Below are 5,078 nucleotides of genomic sequence, written 5' to 3' on the forward strand. Positions count from 1 at the left end.
TTTTTTTTTTTTTTTTTTTTTTTTTTTTTTTTTTGTGGTGAGAGGGATCAAGACATCTTTGTGCCCAGAAATCACCAGAAGCAGCTCAGCTCAGTGACAGCCCATGTCTGGGCCAGGGAGGACCACTTGTCTGTGGGACTGGGGACTTTCTGATGGTGCAACCCTAACTCCACCCTCCCAGATTGGGCTATCAAGTGATGGAGCAAAGGACTTTTTTTTCTCAGTTGTCCGCACCTTATGCTCCCAAGTCACAGTGTTGGGTGAGCACCTGTGGGTCATGGAGCTGTGAGCTGACAGCAACCTGGCTGGCTGAGCTCATTTTAGTGTGGAAGGCGTTCTGACCACAGAGATGGGAATATAGATAAACACATGTGTTCCATTACTGGGAACAGCATCACCATGCATGGGAAAGCAGGTGCTTTTTTTCTCTTGGTGCTTAAATATATGACCATAGTTAATTGTGCAGCTGGCAAAGATGTTTTGGCTATGACATCCCGGCTTAAATATCACATATGTGGAGAAGCGCAGAAAGTGCTGGTACTCAAGCTGTAGGGTCCGTGGCACAGGGAGCGGAGCACCTCATCTCTGCTGCACACTGCTCCTCCTGCCCCCATCTCTATAGGGTGTTTTAATGGGGGAAAAATGACACTCCGATCCTCTGTGATGATACAAAAGTTCCCAGCATCAGTGGCTGCTGGGCTGGGCACGGAGGCCCAGGAGGGGCGTCGTGCTCCTGGGGTTCCTGTTGCAACCGGCGACCGGAAAATGTGTAATAAAACAATGAATTTGCCTGCAGATTACATCGACCCCCTCTACCTCCCAGGAGAAACAGGAAACTTTTAAATGCTCTTTTACTGTAAAGGAGGAAACTCCTTCGCAGTGAGCAGGACTTTTGCCCACATTGTGCTGCTGGTACTAGTCCTTCCATGGAAAAGCTTTTGGGTGGGGAGAGCCAGGGATGAATAGCAACTGCTTTGGCTGCAGGGAACAATTTGTGGTGGCTGGTGCCACGAGAGCCTCCTTGTAGGCAGCTGAGGGTGCCCTGACACAGGGCAGTTTGTTAGTGCCCTGGAAAGTACCTCTCCAGCAACCTAGGAGCAGCTCTCCTGCTTGGGGTGATTTCCTAGGGGATCCTGCCCCCAATGCTTGTAAAAAGATGAGTTTTTCTAAGCCAAAGTGCTCCCCGTGACTGGAAGGATGATCAGCAGTAATGGCTTTAAACCCCTCTCCTTGTGCTGCCCTCTGTGCCGAGCTAACCAGCCTGTACCCTCCCTCCCTCCATCCTTCCTTCCAAACCTCACGGAGCTGAGAGATTTGAGATGAGAGACTCTTCACCAAATTATTTTAATTGAGTTGCCTAAGAAGCAAAATCAACCTCACTTCCCGCAAGTGAAGCTCTCCAGATGGTTAATTTTAAAGCACAAGTTGTTCCCCCTCCTCCCCAAGATAACATTGAGTGGTATTTAAATAGGTTAGAAAATACCCTTACCTCAACACCCACAGCCTGCAATAATAAAAATTGGCTTTGCCAAGTGAAATCTAAAGCCTTCCCCTATCAGCTTATTGCAAGCACACGACAAGCTGGCACAGGGATATGTTTTTTGGCTGCCAAGTGTCCACTCACCTGAGTCTGCACCCTATTGCTTTACAGCCATGTAAAGCTGGGCATGAAAGAGTGCCCTTTTCCAGGCCCGACCGATGTGACGGGTGTGTAACAGGGGCTGCGTGCCTGCACGTGCTCCCACAGGCAGCTTTCTAACACCGACCTGCAATAGCTGGCAGCTCAATATCTGTAAACCCAAACCTCACCCTGCCTTGCTGGGTCTTCCAGCAAAAGGCAGTTCATGCTGGCTTTTTTCTTCTGGCTGCAACAACAAAAAAAATTCACCTTGAAATACAGCCAAAAGAGTTAAAGATGCCAATGAAAATGCCTTGTTCTTCTCTGATCAAAATCAATGAAATATAGTGCTGGGCAGAGCAGACTTTTTAATTTTTCCTTTTAGGCTGTTTTTTAAAAAACTGATTTCCTGAAAAACGAAATGCACTTTTGAAATGAAATAGGTCAAACATTCTGATTTGAAAATGTCTGAAAAATATACTTTAGAATGGTACTCAGGTATTACACCACAGTGCAAAGGGGGTTTCCAGCCCATGCTGGGCTCCATGGCATGGCTGGGAAAGCTTGCACCAGGGATGCTGGTCTGGAGGAACTGCATATAGATGTACCCAGCTGGAACATATATACGGTCAGTAATGAGACTTCATCAAATTAGTCCTGTTTCCATACCTCCATGCTGATGTATACACTCCTCGCGATGAGGAACATATAATTTCCTTCAGTTAACGGTCCCCATGGCTGATTATCTCATTATTACCAATTTACATCTGGTTTCTAATCTGATTAGAAGCAAAGACATGCTGAGGGCTTTGTAGGGCTAAACCTGCCCCAGGGAGGATCCTCACTGCTGGGTTGGACCCAGGGGACTGCCAGGGCTGAAGGCCTGCACTTGAGATCTGGGGGTTGCCTCTCCATTACACAGTGCAACCACTTTGTCAGCATCCACGAGCTGCCTTCTCAGCTAAAAATAGGCTAATCCCTGCAGTAAGAACTGAATTAACATAAAAATGATACTGCCAAAATTCTTAGCCTTTCGAGATTTAGTATAAAACCCGAACATCTTCACTTTGCAGCCATTATATACACCCTCCTCTGGTTTTATTTATGCAGAAGCCAAAAAACCTTTGCATGCCAAAATCTCCACTGAAATATTCTGCAGTTGTGAATGAGGAGCAGGAAATCAGAGTCAAATGCCTGACCCCTCTTGTCCAACTTCAGTTTTAGCATTATGAAATTAGTGGTTGCATCAGTTCATTAAATAAGAGCAATCTCCTAAGAGGACTGCTCAGCAGAAGAGCCAACATCATCGTCAAGGGTGGCGGTTGCCTCTGAGCATGTGGCCCCCTGAGGGCCTGGTGCACCCTGATCCAGTAACTGAATCCTGGGAGATGGCAGCGATTGCCAGCAAGGCTTGCAAGCCACAGTTGTCTAACTTTTGTCCATGCACCTTTCTGATCAGAAGGAAAAATACTTTTTAAATGCCCTACTGTTTAAGGGATTTCAATGAAATTTCAATTAGAAAAATGTCAATTGATTTCACAATTTCAGTTAAAAAAAATCACAGAGTGAGGTAATATTATTAACACTGGAGCATAATTGTCAAGCACATCTTTAAAATGTGTTAAATCATATTATAGGGTGATTGGGTTTTGCTGCTTCCAGTTTTGTGTGGGAGCAGCTATCACACTGCCTATCCCACCCTTCCCCTGGGCAGACGTGTGTCTTCTTCAGTTACTACTTTCAAAAAGAGTTGGCAGAAAATGAGTTGAAACCAATGAAATTCAAATATAGGTTCTGGGCTTCTGACTGTGTAATGGTACAGAGTAACACGAGGCTCCTCCTGAAAATCTGTGGCTCTTACAGAGAAGATATGAGATGCTTTGCAGCCGTGTTGTCAGAACCAGCAGCCCAAGGCAAAGACCAGCATCAAAATATCCCTGTGTGGTAAGGGATTTAATGGGAACAGGTGAATAAAATCATCTTGCAACGTCATAGCTGCTGTCTGTGTTTGAATTTTTCTGCAGACGCTTTCCTCTAACAAAATGAAAACAATGAAAAAAATTAAGAATTTGCACAAGGCTCTGCCCTGAAGGCTGTTACCGCTGTCTTTCTCACACTTAAAAAACGTTCGCTGAAAAATCCAGCCCAGCTCCATTGCCAGAGGACAGGATGTTACACAATGTGTTATGGATATTTTGCTCTCCTGCGGCACATGGCCATTCCTACAAATTGTCTTTGTTTTTTTTTTAAAAAAAAAGTGCCTTTCACACAAATGACAACAGAGTTCGTGGAGATGCGGCCAGTTTCTGCAGGGCTCGGGATTTCCTGGCAGAGCACACATACCCTTTGTTCTGGAAAGCAGGCATCAGTGGGGACACCACACCTTTGCGGGGGTTGAGCAAGCTGTGCCAACACTGGGAACAGCCCTTGGGGAGCCCCATCCTCGCTGGGTTATTTGCTGAACATATTCTGCTAGTTTTCTTTCTGACCTTGGGGCCCCCAGGCGGGAGCCGCTTCAGTTGGAAAGCCAGATCCAAGATCCCCAAAAGATGCTGTGTGGAGCAACATGTCTTATGCAAAACCAGGAAAGGAAGCATTATTAGGGTCCCCCCAAACCTGCTTATGTTCCCAGGCACAGCAAATAAAACTGATTCTTGACACCGCATTTTGGTACCCCCAGGGATGGGATGATTTCCCTGCCACACCATGTCCTGAGATGCCTGCAGCACTTGGGTCTGTGGAGCAGGGAAAGGTCAGACCCCAGGAGGGTGTTGCAATAACTTTTTTTGAACATGTTTGTTCACAGAAGCCCAATAAATCTACAGCAGGTGAGTTACAGATGTCCCCCTCCTGGGAGGATGTCCCCCCGACACCCCTGGGTGCTGGGCTGAGCTGCCAGATGGGATGCTCCTCCTGCCAGCACCTGGACATGTGAACCTCCGACCTGCCGCAGCATCCCACGGGAAAAACTTAGGATCTTAAGTAAGGCTTTGGCTTTTATGGATGGAGCTGGGTCTTAGCCCAGGGGTCTGCAGCCTTCCCAGAAAGCAGGCTGGCTCCAAGCCATCTGCCAGAATAACTGAGAGGGGAAAGATAGGAGAAGGAGACACAGGAGCGATGCTGAGCTCCGGGGTGTCTCTTCGAGTCCCACCACCATCAGGAAGTGGGGACGCATTTTTAGGGGGGCTGGGAAAGCCAGCCTAGGCCCTGTCTAATAGTTTGGGCAGCATCAAGGGCAGCCTTCATGGCTGCAGCCTTTTCCCTCCCTTGCAGCAGGCAGATACCTGAGCGGGTGATGGTCTGGGAGCATCCCTGGGAGAGCCGGCCTCTGCAGCAAGAAAAGGATCTTTATTTTTTTTTCTCTGCGTTATCTCAGAGATAGATATCTCAGATATCTCATGCCAGAGACATATGTCCGAAGTTTATCTGAGCACACAGGCATGACAGGGAGGTTTTGCCT

Source organism: Athene cunicularia (genome assembly GCF_003259725.1).
Source record: "Athene cunicularia isolate RWA chromosome 3 unlocalized genomic scaffold, athCun1 chr3_part1, whole genome shotgun sequence".
Lineage (NCBI taxonomy): Eukaryota > Metazoa > Chordata > Aves > Strigiformes > Strigidae > Athene > Athene cunicularia.